Raw genomic sequence first — 13,488 nt, forward strand, 5'->3', positions numbered from 1 at the left:
TTCGGCTGGGGCCGCAGGTGCCCGGGCGGCCCGTACTGGCGCCGCGGCCGAGGGGGAGGGGGTCGCTCTTAGAGGACAAAAGTCGTGCCTTGATACAGTGGGGGCGGAGGTCTGTTTATTATCGCTGAAGAGACTAAGTCCTGTATGTCTCGGCTACCCCTCAGAATCTATTTTTCAACACTGGAAGAGCAACTTCAGAATCTTGGATTGTTAACATGTCTTTGATTCCTAGTCCTGTTATATACATAGCTCTTCGGATCCAGCAGAGTAGTAAAGTTGTCAGTATAGGTAAAATGTTTTTTAATTCTTGAATTAACCCAGAGACGCGATTAATTGGGTTTTATAGGTTTAGGTAATGAACAAGCAGTTTTTTTAAAGAAGCTAAATTCTTAGGGAGATTAAAACATTTGAACTTCTAGCTAGTAATTCGCAATGTCTGAAAAGAACTTGTGATTAACTATAGAACGTGTGGCTGATGTAAACTACAGTTTTGATAACATTTAGTGAAACGTGGATGGGAGATAAGTATTGGACAGCTGGAAGTCAGACGTGCACATTTGCCTCAATCTGTAGCACTAGAGGAGCAAACTCTTAGTAAGTTTTAAACTTTATCACATCTGTTTTTAAAATAGAAGGTTTCCTAGAATTTCTTATCTAATGTATGTTGTGAGCATTAATGTTATTCTGTTTAATGATGCATAGCTGCTGATAGGAGTTTGTCTAAATACGTACCAAAGCAGGTTTTAAGCTTTCCTCTTTATGATGATCGAAGCTCGTGATCCAAACCTCCAAAACTTAAAGCCAGATGCATAATTATTATGTGCGGTACTGCAGAGAGCACTGAATCAGGAATTTTGAGGCCTGGGTCTTTGACCCCAGTGTGTGGTTAACTAACACTGTGACTTTGGGCCAGGCACTTTCACTCTTCAAGCCTAAGTGTGCTCATCTATGGAATGAGAGTCAAGTTCTTTCTAACAAAAAATCGGTGAAGTATAAAAATGTCCACAAAGGCCGCTGTTTTAGAAGTTACCTGTGCAGTAACTACGACCAGGTTCAGTGAGTTCCGTCTTTTTGCATAATCTTGTATGTTTTGTATTGCTTTTTCACAATCTTGAGAGGGGAGTTGGATGTCTTACATACCAACAACTAGGAGTCTCAAATTCATGCTGCTGAACAGTGACGTTTTCAGTCTTTGCCGTCCACATACAGTCTTGTTACATATTCTTCTTTATTTTTACAACCCTTTAAAAATGTAAAAACCATTCTTAGCTCAGGGGCATACAAAACAGGGCCTGTAGTTTGCTGACCCTGCTAAAGAATGGTGGTGGCCCTGTGGGGTACTATATACTCGCCTCACATGACTTTGGTCTGGTCAGAACACGCTCTTTTTATAGAAATAACAAAATACAACCTTCAAGTCATTTAGGACATAAAATTAAGGAGAAGCCTCCCATGTTCTAGTTTGGTTTATGTCTGTCAGGTGGAGAAAATAAACTGACTTTCGTTTTTTAATGATGCACGAAGACTTTAGGACTTTAAATGTATTATTTAGGATGGACAAATTAGCATTAATTAACCTTTGTTTGAAATATGTTTAATCCTTTCCAAGTTATTTTCATGTTTTGCTTTTTTTTATTAACATTCAAAAATAAATTTCTATTGCCTTTTTGTATAAAGAGAGAGCTTAAATAACATAAATATTCAGGATTCAGTTACAAGTTGAAAGCTGTGGGAACTCCCCGAAGCAGAACTCTTACAGTAATATATACTAAATAGCATTTTGGGTATCTTGAAGGCAGTTTACTTCAAATTTGGCCTAAGGTATAAAATGTGAGACAGAAGGGGAATGGGGCCCTAATTCCCTTTAAGGGAGTTTGCGATTGTCTGAAAACACAGCCTTCCGTTGCTTTGTAAGTGGGAAACATTTAGGGAAACTCACATGTAATGTTGCATTATCTATCTAGCACTGGGCTGAGTATTGCAGGGCATCAAAAGGAGTAAGAAGCTCTCAGGGACCTTGTAAACTACAGGAATACCTGTGTGTGCCAAAGCAGAATGTGAATGCTGTAGGAGAACTACAAGGGAGGAGGAGGATCGGAAAAGAATTCTTGACTTAATTCAGATGGACTTTAAATTAGTGTGGAGGGAGGGCAGTGGGGTGACGAGGACTTTCAGGCAGAGAAAAAACAAGACCAAAGGTGGAAAGTGTGGGAGCCTTTTCAAGAACTAGCAGATAGTCAAGTTTTGCCGAAGATTGAGTATGTTTTCGCTATAATAGAACATAGAGTTGGAAAGAGACCATATTAGGAAAGACTGAAGAACAGGTGGAAGATTGCATATTTCAGTAGGCAACTGGAGACTCATTGATAGTTTTTGACTTGAAGGAGGAAGAGAGTAGAGGCTGGGGAAGGAGGCTCACGTAATGGTCTGGAATGGGTGCTAGCTAATGGGCATCCAAAACAGGGTGACCGGCAGTAGAATTGAAAAGGAGGGGCTGGATGAACAGGTCTTTGTTATTTGTGGGATAATGTTTAATTGAGGCTAGATTATCAAGGCTGGGTGGAGAGCTCTGAACTAATTGTGAAGGTAACAGAGTTGTAGATATAAGAAATGACTCATAAAAGCAGTGCTTTAGGAAGCCTTTAGGAGATCAGTAGAACAGGAGTTAGAGGGAAAAAACGAGACGAATTTGGGGATTCTCTAAGTGCATATATGAAGTGGTGAGGAACTGAGCCATGATACTCAAATGTGGGGGGGGGGGGATGGAGAGGGTGATTATTTTGTCCTCCACAGGGCATTTGGCACTGTCTGAAGACAATTTTGATTGCCATAACTGAGGAAACGAAACTGTTCTGGCATCTGGTGGATAAAGGCAAGAGATGCTGTGAAACATCCTGCAATGCACAGGACAACCGCCACAGCAAAGAATTATCTGGCCCAAAATAGCAATAGTGCTGAGATTGAGAAATCCTAAACTGGAATCTATGGTGGCAGCGAGACAGAAAATGTGGCAGCGTGTGAGAAAATGAGGCTAGAGATAGAGATTATGAAGGTAGACTTGATGGACCTAGGTTACCTGGTGGTATTTAGGTGAGAGAAGAATAGGGAAAGGATCATTCTCTCTTGGACCCCACTTACAATTAGAAAAGGGGCTGGGAAAGGGCCTTGTATTTAAAGAGATAATGATAAGTTTGATTTCAGGCATTTTAGGATAGCAATGCAAATCTCCAGGAGATAGTTGGAAACAGGTGGAGATTTGTCCATCCTGAGTGCTGGTTCTTACAGTGAAGTTCAGGTGTTTGGGGTCTCTTCCTCTGCCTTCCTCACCTCAGTGTCTTGGGGACGGGATGGACAGTTTCTCATACAGTGGGCATGCATATACACATCGGGGCTTTGATTGATGTGGTAGTACTTAGCATTTGTTAATAAAAGTCGTGAGAAGGCTTAGTCATCTCGGAATGAGTATGGAGAACAAAGGATGGTCAGAACTGAAGGAAGAAGGAACTGGCTGGCATTTATTGAGTGCCTATTGTGTTCCTTTTACTGGGCAAATAGTTTTCATGCAAGAATTTGTTTGATCCTTGCAACAGCTCTGTGACATGGATATTATTATTATCAAATAGGAACTTGATAGGCAGAGAAATTAAATAACTTGTTAGTGATGATCCCTTACCGTTTTTCCTTGCCACCTCTCTCAGCTCTTTTTTCTTTCGTTTTTTCTTTTTATTGTTCTTTTGGTTTTTTATTTCTTTTTTTCTTTCTTCTCCGTCAGCTCTTTCTTAGATTCACAGTTCATGTGATTGTTTTGCCTATAGTTCTTAGGAAGAGTAGATATTTTAAATTACTTGGTTTAGAGTTATATATGGATTTTCTCCTTCACATAGTAAATCGTTTTATGTATGATGATGTCTTGCAACACAGCCACTTAAGAGAAATAGGAAGATTCTTGTAGTTGGTATCATGGGCACATAAACACGTAATTTTACATTACTACAACTGTCAAACATTTTAAGTTATGTTCATTGCATTTGTTTTGGAATAGCATACTAAAACCTGTTTTGAGTTTGAGGGTTTGTTTTTAGAGACAGTATGTCAATAGACAAAGTGAATAGCTAAAGCTTTATAGAATTGTGCTCCACTCCAGAAAGTAGGACTAGGGAGAGAAAATTCTGGCTCCTAGGATTTAATTGTGAAGAATTTTGCTGTCTGTTGAGGAAGAAAATATTCAGTCGTTTAAAAATAATTTTTTCCAGGAGTAACTTATTTTATTTTTTAAAGATTAGGGAGCGTATGCTATTTACCACACTAATAAGTATTTTTTCTTAGCTTTTACTTAACACCTCTATTTTGGGAAATGTTTTGAAACTTCATACAGACTTTGAATGCATAATAGCTCGATAAATGTTCTAGTACTGTTCTTTTATTAAAGGTTATAATGAGGCTAGACAAAATCTTTTAGATCATTTGAGTTGATATTCTGTCTCCTGATATCTTGGTAGAATATTTGAAGAACACATTAATGAGAGAGGAGTGACAACAGTGAAATATAAACCATTGTGTCTTTCTCAAAATTTGTTCAATTATAAGAAGTATTCATTAGTAATAGCATTAAAATAGGGAAGCAGAGTCTCATTTATGCATTGAAAGTTATAAACTTAATACAAATAAATGTCAGGTTTGTTATTCTGGAGTGATTTTTTTTTTCATTTGTATTTTCTGAATCACTAAAATAATTATAAGAAACTGAAAGTGCTCTTGCCTTAATTAGACATTTTCCTATACACAGTTGAAAAACATAACCGTTTGTGAAAGAAAAAACACTTAATGACTTTCTGTAGTGCCATACCATGTTTCCCTGAAAATAAGACCTAGACGGCCAGTCAGCTCTAATGCGTCTTTTGGAGCAAAAATTAATATAAGACCTGGTATTATATTATGTTATATTTATATTATATTATATAAGACCCGGTCTTACAGTAAAATAAGACCGGGTCTTATATTAATTTTTAGCTCCAAAAGACACATTAGAGCTGATTATCCGGCTAGGTCTTATTTTTGGTGAAACAACGGTAAGAAATCTGGTTCAGAAATATTTAAGTGCATTCCACATATCCAATTTCATTAGGATTTGATGAATTATAGGACTTAGACTTTTAAAAAAAATTCTACATCTCTTCGGTTTGTTTCAAGAATTGACTACATGTTGAATTTCAGTCTGTCTTGTTAAATGATGAATCCAGAATTTATTAGATTGTGTATCTCCTCCTAACCTCTTGGGTTGTGGATTCCTTTGAGAGTCTGGCACACATACTGGACATCTGCTTAGAAGACATAGTTACAAACAGTTTTGCATATAATTTGAGGTCGCCGGCCTTCCCCCAACCTAGTCGAGCTCATCCCTCCGACCTCTATGTTAAGCAAGTTTTAAGGAAGCGCAGGCAGACCTGTGAAATGCTGAATAAACATATGTCTTTCTTTAAATCAGTTTTGTATATTTTCAATAAAAACTTCTTCATGGTTACTATTTATACTTGGGGTGTATATGCAGTGGTGAAAAATCAGAAATTTTCCTTGCCTTCCTGGATTATAACTTGTGCTAATGTAAAAAAGGGAAAGAACTGTGTGCAGTTACTAGAGAGTCATGGGAGACTTATAGGGGGGACCTACTTAGGTGTAAGGGCAGGCCTGTTTGAGGCGACATGGGCAGAGGGTGAGGGAGAGAGAATGAGATGTTTCACAGAGGGAACAGCAGGGAAGGGACTAACGCTGCGAAGAGCTTAATGTGTTGGAGGAAATAAAAGGCTGGGGCCTTCTGAGCGGGAGGGGGGAATGACAGGGACCACGTATTGCAGGGCCTTGTACACAGTGCTAAGGAGTTTGGACTTTAAAGTACGACAAGTTTTTGTTCAGCAGCATCTGAATTATATTTTTTAAAGATTACCTTGCCATATAGAGAAGAGAATACCGGGGCAAGCAGAAACAGATTGGCCAGTGAGTGTGTAGTAGTTCAGGTAGGAGACAGTGGCTTACGTTAGTGCGGTGGCAGTGGTCATGGAAAGGAGTGGACATATTTGAGATATTTTTAGGTGGTAGAAATAGGACATGGTAATGGATTGGATGTGGCACATAACGGGGAGGGAAGAACTCGGGGATGTTGCTGGAGGTTGCCATTATTGGGTGGCTGGGAGAGGAATGGGTTTTTTAAGTTTTTTTGTTTTTGTTTAGGTAGAGGGGTAATGGTGAATTCAGGAATTTCCTTTTGTCAATCTTACATTCTCAGAAGCCTGTGAGCTTGTCAAATAGACCTCTATCAGAGAGGATCAATGAGTCTTGAGGAACTCAGAGATGTTTGGTGTGGAGATGTCAATTATGAAGATTGTCAGTGTGTTAATGGTATTTCAAGTCATGAAAATAGATAAAATCTCTGAGGTAAAGGCTATGGAGAGTAAGGAAGGTTTGGCTAGAAATAGAACCCTGAGGAATGCTGCACATTTCTAAATTGTATAAATTGGAATCCTCTGAGAAGGACGCTAAGAAAGACGGCCAGAATGGTTATAGGGAAATTGGAATGTATATTGGCTCATGACATGGATGCTAAGTAATGCAACTGTTTCTAGAAAAGGCTAGTTAACTGTATTGAGTTTGGCTGAGAGGTTGAAAAGATATGGGCAGAAATATGGCCACTGGATTTGGCAACCTAGAGGTCATCAGTAAATATGATGAACCAGTTTCATGGACTGGTAAAAATTTAAGTGACTTGGATACGTGAACTAGAAAGAGGGTATATAGCTGGCTTTATAAAGAAGTCTTTGTTTTTTGAGTATAAGAAATACTGCCGCATGATTTTGGGAAGGATTAGAAAGGGAAGGAAGATAGAAGAGGAGACAAGTCCTCCAGAAAACAAGGTCCCGACCCTCACTGTACAGAGGAGCAGTTCTGTGATAGGAAATGGGCCATCCTTAATTTTAAAAGGAGGGAAAAAGGAAGAACATAAATAGAGAGGCAAGTAGGTATTAGATTTGGTGGGGTTGTTCTAGCCTAATGGCTTCTAGTTTTTCTATAAACTGAGGCAAGATTAACAGTTTAGTAGTGAGAAACAATCTGAATATGAAAGTAAGAAAAAAAATATTCACAGTGGCATCAAAATGAATAAAGTATTTAGGAACAAATTTAACAAAAGGCACACCAAAATGTTTATACTACAAAACATTGCTGAAATTAAAGATTTAAATAAATGGAGAAACAGTCTGTTTCAAAGATTGCAAGATTGAATACTCTTAAATGGCAGTTCTCCCCAAATTGATCTACAGATTCAACAAAATCCCTATCAAAATCCCAGTCGACTTTTTTGTAGAAATTGTCAAGCTGATCCTGAAATTTATAAGGAAATGCAAAGGACCTAGAATAGCAAAAAAAAGAAAGAAAAGAAAAAATAGGAGACTTATCCTACCTAGTTTTTTATTTTAACCGTAATCTAATCAGGAACATGTCATTAGCCTATGGATAAGCATGTAGATCAATGGGATAGAACTGAGAATCCAGAAATGAACTCCTACATTTGTGATCACTTAGGTTTTGAAAAAAGTGCCAGGACAGGTCAGTGGGGAAAGGATAATCCTTTCAACAAAAGGTGCTGAGACAATTAGATACCTGAATATTTAAGAAAATGGACTTAGACATACTGTATATATTTCACACCATACATAAAAATTATCTGAAAGTGTATCACAACCTTAATTATCAAATCTAAAACTATAAAAATTTTAGATAACGTAAGGAAACTCTTTGTGACCTATGTTAGGCAGAATTCTTAGATATAACACCAAAAGCATGAATCATAAGAGAAAAAAACTGATGAATTGGATTCCATTAAAAATTTTAAAAACTTGTACTCTTCAGAGGATACTTAAGAAAGTAAAAAGATAAGCCACAGACTAGCAGAAAAAGCTGCACGTTAAAAATGTGGTAAAGGTCTTTAATTTAGACTATTTAAAGAAATCTTATAACTCAATTATAAAGAAAAAATTTAATTAAAAAATTGGCCACTTTATTAGGTATTTCACCAAAGAAGATGATATGAATGGCCAATAAGCATGTGAAAAGATGTTCAATGTGATTTGTCATTAAGGAAGTGCAGATGAAACCACAGTGCTGTGCTGTCATACACTCACTCGAATGGCTGTAATTAAAAAGACTGACAGTGTTGGTTGGTATTGTGGAGGAACTAGAATGCTTACACACTGCTCTTAGAAATGTGAATAGTGTTACAGCCATTTTTGGAAATAGTTTGGCTGTTTCTTAAAAAGTTAACCATATGCTTAGCATGTGAACCAGCAATTCCACTCTTAGGAAGCAACCCAACAGAATTGAAAACGTGTACACAAAGCAGTGTAAATGTCTGTTAGCAGCATTATTCATTGTAGTCAGAAATTAAAAAGCAGTCCAAATGTCCATCAAATGGTGAGTGGATAAACCAAACATGGTATATCTATACAATGGAATACTGTTCTGTAATAAAAAGGAATAATTACTGATAAATGCTATCAGAAAGATGAATGTCACAAACATAAGTGACAAAAGCCAGAAACAAAAGTGTACAGATTGTGTGGTTGCTCTCATGATGAGTTTCTTTTCTGTATTCAGAATTCGCAAACTAACTCATTTTTATAGTCTTTTGTTTTCCTTCATAATTTTCATCCCAGGTATATTATCTAAATAAATAATCATGAATCATTAAGAACTATATAAGGTTGTACTGTCTTTCATGGAATTAGAAAGGTATTTGAAATAATAATTCAAAAACTATAAAATACCACTCATGTTTGTTTTTGTTTGACATCCTACTTCTTCCTTGAACTTTTCCCTAATCATCAAATAACCCTCCTGTAATCTTCCCATACTGTTCTATATGTTTGCACTTGTATACAGCTTACACTTTTAGCCTCCTGTTCATGTGTATGTTTTCCTTAATAGATAGCCAGCAACTTGAAGTCAGCTGTTAGCTTATCTTTGTTTCCCTCATACCACTCTGTTCATGATTGGCACCTAAAACATATTAGACTAGTTAATTTGCACGTCAGGGCTTCACTTCTCATTAGTGCATTGATGACGCCTAGCCTAACCGCTTCATTTTATCCTAACCACTTTAAACATTCCAAATGCCAGTGAAGGAGCCTTTTTGAACAATATTGGAACTTCTGAGACCAGATTGTGTATATCTTTCAATTAGACTGTATGTTAGCTAATGCTGTTGAAGTTGCGTGGGTCACTGCAGTCAGACATAGTGAGCATGCATATTAGTAACTTTTCTTTAAGGTCCTGTGCCTCAAGGCTGTTCTCTTAATTTTTTAAAAGATACCATGGTTCACTTTAGTAGTAAACTCACATGAGTTTCTCTGCCCTTCAGAAGTATAATTTCTAATTCTTGAACTTGACAATGAACAAATAGTGGTAGACAAGTAATTTAAATAAAGAAACAGGTCAACAGTTACTCATTTAATTTAGTTGACCCTTTTGGAGGGAAAGCATAGCATTCTCTTAAAATGTGTGACAACAGGGAGAGCATATCAAATCTACGTAGTGACGCCTCCCCAGCCTTAAAAGTTATCTACCCACTCACCCGCACGTCTCACAGACCTCTTTTCTGATTATTCTCCTAACATGGACTTGTGTTCCAACCCAGAAAATCTGTTTTCTGTTTCTCAGTTACTTTTCCTCATGTTCTTCATTGGCGTTGCCCTCCCACAACTTCCAGGCTTCCATCCTCCCCCATTTTCAAAATGTGACTTAGCTTTTGTAAGCTCTGGGAACCTAACTTGAACAACCTCCCCTTCACTCTGAGACTTTAATTTGCCCGTCCTTTTGTATGTGTTTTGCTTTTTGTTCATTTATGTCATTGTTTAACTGCTTTTCCAGTGTATTTACATCACAAGAATATTGTAAGCAAACTGAATAAAATTCAGGTTTTGTTTTTTTTTTTTCTGTCATGACCTCATGGTGTCTAGAGCAGCAAAAGCACAGAGTAGATGTTCAGAAAACAGCCAACTTTTTAGGGCCCGCCACTTGCTCAGCCCTGCTGATGCTGTGCCTTCACAGACGTGATTGGGATCACGAATGCAGGCCGTGCTGGGCTCCTCACCCAGGGAAGTAACAGTGAGGGTGGGGGAGCTTGCCGCCTGGGCTGTGCCGCTGCTAACACTGGGCACTCTGTGCCCGCCGCAATCTGCATTCTGGGCATGAGAAGAGGAGGCTGTGAGCACAGGAACAAAGAGTGCAAAATGCTCTGCTTTGCTGACCAACGTGGTCACTTCCACCTCCTTCTCTTGCAGAACCTTTCCCCCCATTCCTTTTTTTTTTTTTTTTTAACAGAACAGCGACTGTAAGAAGTTTAAAAAGAAACAAAACTAGGACTTTATGGGCAATTAAAGAAGTAGACTGTGGTAGAATCTGAATATCTTGGCATTATAGCGTATACAGTCTTTTATAAAATGTAATAAAGCACAACTTCTGTCAGGTTCCAGTGTACCTGGCTGAAAGCGAAGATCAGTCCATGTGGAGATGAGGGGCACATTCTCAGGACATCTGCCACACGGGGAGGGCACGTTCCCCAGCACAGGCCGTTGAGACTTGCTCCACGTCAGAATTACAGCTTATAGGGCTTGTCCTGGTCCATATCCATCGCACAGCAATAGGAAGAACGACAGATGTTAAACCTGTGACGTGAAAGCGCCAGCTGTGTTCTGTGCCTGCCTTCAGAGAGGATTTAGGAGCCAGAGGAAGCGAGTTTAGGTTAGGTTTTCCATCAACTACCCACAGTGTTGAAGCCCTAGAGACAGAAATCTTGCTTTTCTAGTCACAGTTCTGCCTAAAACTCGATTCTGGAGCGAATCCAAACTTAGTGTTTCTCACTTGCTCCTAACATGGCAAAAAGGGAATCGTCATAATTACTAATTGTATTGTGTCCTGGTTATTTTCGCCGTAGTGTTCCCTTTTGCTTCCTGTGTTATTCATTTGACCCTGCACACCCGTGTGTTGCCTTCCGAGTGTTCTTCTTCCTTTTACTGCCAAATAACAAGACCCAGATTTCTTCTCTACTGCCTGTACGCTGCCTACTCTCCTTAAGCCCTAGTAATCTAAGTTTTTTATTCCTCCACCTCCACCCTCACCTTCTAAACAAAGATATTGTTAAAGTTCACTTTTATCCTAGTCGGCAAATCCAGTAACCTTTTCCTGGGTCTTACTCTGTTTTACCACCTTCCTTGCAATTGACACTGAACTAGTGCTTGCTGGATATTATCTTTTTTTGTTCACCATGATGGAAAATTGTGTTATTACATGTCTTTAGCACCCTGTCTTCCCGTTGTGTCTTTCTCTTGTTCGGAGCCAGCTTTGATTCCTCCTTTCTTTATATCCAGCCTATGAAGTCCTTCAGATTGCCTTTCTTTGGAAGGTCTCAGCTAATCATTCTTTCTGCCCTTTGCATTTCTCATCCAAGCTTTGACCACCTTGCTACTAAACTACTGCAGCAACCTCTTAAGTCTTCACTAGCTTTTCTGTAATTGCTGAAGAACTGGCAAATGAATTTTTAAAAAAATTATGTGACACTCTTGAGAAATGCTCAGTAAAGATAAAACTGGCATCTAGAGCCCACCATCTAGCTTTGTCCAGTTTACTACCTAGCCACCACTACAATCTCTGCTTTGACTTGTTGGTGCTGCCTCCCTGCCCCCCGCCTCCCCCCCCCACACACACACACAGTCTATGCCCATCTTGTTTTGACTTACCAAAAACCTGTCCATTTTTTAAAGGTCCAGATCAGGCTTCAACTCACCCATAAATATTTCCAACCCATAGTAGCCTGTCTTTAATTCTTACAGTAACAAGTACTAATTATATAGCACATATTATGGGGTAGGCATTGAGCAATTTCATATATGTTTATTTTAAATATAGGTGTAGGTATTATTTCCATTTTACTGCTGAGAATCCTGGGACTCCAGAGGCTGCAGACGCGTGACATGAGTGATTCAAATCTAGCTCCATATGATGGCAAAATTAGTGTTCAATCAAGACACCAACCATTTTGATGTGCTAAGATTACAGACTTATATCATGGCTTATCTTTTTCAGTTGTATGTTATGTTTACAACTATTTAGAAGTTCCTTGAGAACGGGATGTGTGCGAGAACTTTGTGTGCCTAGCGGGGCCCCTCTACGTGCTTTGAACACTGAGTTCTTGAGAACATTTTGATGAAGCGTCCCATGCAGTGTTAATTATCATAACAGCTCTGCCTCCTTTTTGTATTAGAGCATTCTCGAAAATCTTGTGAGTACAAGAAAGATGCCGCCATGGCTGCCCACTCGAGTTAACGGGAGTCAGTGGAGCCGCCTTGTGATTTGGTTCCCAAAGTGTAGGATATGTGCCCAACGAGATGTGAAAGCACATGATAGCTATTCCGTTTTCAATTGGTTTTCAGATCTGAGTAAGGAGCAAGTTTCAGTTTGGTGCTTTTACGTTTTTAACACCTTTCCAACCCAGGTTGCTGTTTTACTAAAGAATAGGTAGGCCTTGGTATAGGCATGAGCATATTTTGCAGACAGTGGCATTGGCTGAAATTAAATAACAGTTTTGTTTTCTTTCAATTTGTTATTTTTATTTTCTGTTTACTTCAAGTGATACAAGTTCTTTTTAAAATAAATTTGTTAACTTTTTAAAAATTCTTGATCTAAAGAAGAATTATTAAGAACATAGTAGCACAAGTTCTAATCTATGACCTTGCACAAGAACTTTTTCTCTCCTCACTATTTTGATTTGTAAAGTCAATGTAACAGTGCTTACTTTTGAGAGTTGTTTGAGGATTGTCTTAAATGCTAGTATACCATTTGATAGATGGTAGCTTTTTCATCATCAATTTGTAATTTTATTTATTGTTTATTTCCTTATTTAGTCCACTGAAAATCTTTGATAGAATTTTAAAGATGCAGTTTAATTCCAGGATTTCTTATTCTCAAGCAGGTACTTCACTGGTCCGGGCCTTAGTTCCTGTGGGCATTAGTATTTTCACCTGCATATTGGGATATTTCAACACTGGCCTCGTAGGATTGCTTTGAGGACTAAATTATTTCATGAAACACCTGGAATGGTGCCTGCTGCCTGGAGTAGTGCTGTATAGCTGTTAGCTATCACTATTATTATTTCCTTAGAAAGGATGAGGCTTTTCTTCTTATCATCCTGAGTTGGGGACGGAGGGTCTTCTGTGGTAATTTTGTGTGTTCCTTAAAGCACCTACTGAGTGTAAAGCATCATTGTACTGGGACCATGGTTAACCTGCAAGGGAGGATAAGGAGATCTACAAAACTACTCCGAGCTACCTGCCCCCTAAAATTATTGCAGCGTGCAATTAAAGACACTCAGAGGAAGATTAATAAGCCCCAGAGGACTGAGCGGCGCAATGGTGAATTACTGTGAACGTCTGTACATTACAGCAT

At 38.5% G+C, this 13,488-nt stretch overlaps 1 protein-coding gene across 7 annotated transcripts in view; it reads left to right on the plus strand.

Annotated features, from left to right (window-relative positions):
* The window catches only part of REPS1 (RALBP1 associated Eps domain containing 1), a 78,522-nt gene that overhangs the window by 893 nt on the left and 64,141 nt on the right, over positions 1 to 13,488 (plus strand). The gene's annotated exons all lie outside the window — the stretch shown is intronic.

The sequence above is a fragment of the Rhinolophus sinicus genome, chromosome 2 (assembly GCF_057876585.1).
Source record: "Rhinolophus sinicus isolate RSI-liver-muscle chromosome 2, RSI-T2T, whole genome shotgun sequence".
Taxonomy (NCBI): domain Eukaryota; kingdom Metazoa; phylum Chordata; class Mammalia; order Chiroptera; family Rhinolophidae; genus Rhinolophus; species Rhinolophus sinicus.